Raw genomic sequence first — 810 nt, forward strand, 5'->3', positions numbered from 1 at the left:
CCATATTAGTCTGGATAGATGTCACCCTCAGGGATTCGCACACATAACTCTCCTTGACTTGAACGTTGGAGAAGGGCCAGAGTTTGTTCACATTCACTTTCTGTCACTGAGAAAAACAAATGCTGTTCTACAGAAGCTATAATTTCTTCCTTTCTTCCCAAGTAGATGATGACTAAAGGAGGCCTGAACTGAGTATAGATATTCTTATATTTACTTGAAACGAATGTAGCTCATAACTCTTATTTTAGCACCAATCTGGAACACTACTGTGAACAGATTTACAATGTCTGCCTGTTCCTTACCTTGGCATTCTGGCATTAATGTTCATTCTTGCACTGATACTTGGGAGTTTAATGAAGCCAAATGTCTGAAAGGTGAGTAGGTAAAAGGTAGATACTTTCACATACAAACCTATTCCTTTTGTGTGCTCCATAATCTTCTTTTAGTTCGTAAGTACGGTTTTATTCTTCTGATACTAAGAGTCTCAGCACTGATTTTTGTTCTGGTATGTGTGTTATCAGCAGAGTTATTAGCTGTGTTCCAGTTGCATAGTCCTTTGTTGCTGGATTGAAAAGATCTACTAACTTTAACCGTGTGTTTTTAGACTAGACACTTACAGAAAACCTTTACTGTGTTTATAGAAGACCAGATTTAATCTGGAAGTCATTGAGAGAAGCCAATAAAGAACTTCCTTGATGTGATTTTTTTGAGTTACTCTGTGGAACTGAATTGCATGTTTTCAGGTATTGGACATAAGGGCACTTGAAAGCATAAAGAAGGTTAAGTGTAGATGATAATGAAAATGTTATC

The sequence above is a fragment of the Gavia stellata genome, chromosome 9, assembly GCF_030936135.1.
Source record: "Gavia stellata isolate bGavSte3 chromosome 9, bGavSte3.hap2, whole genome shotgun sequence".
Taxonomy (NCBI): domain Eukaryota; kingdom Metazoa; phylum Chordata; class Aves; order Gaviiformes; family Gaviidae; genus Gavia; species Gavia stellata.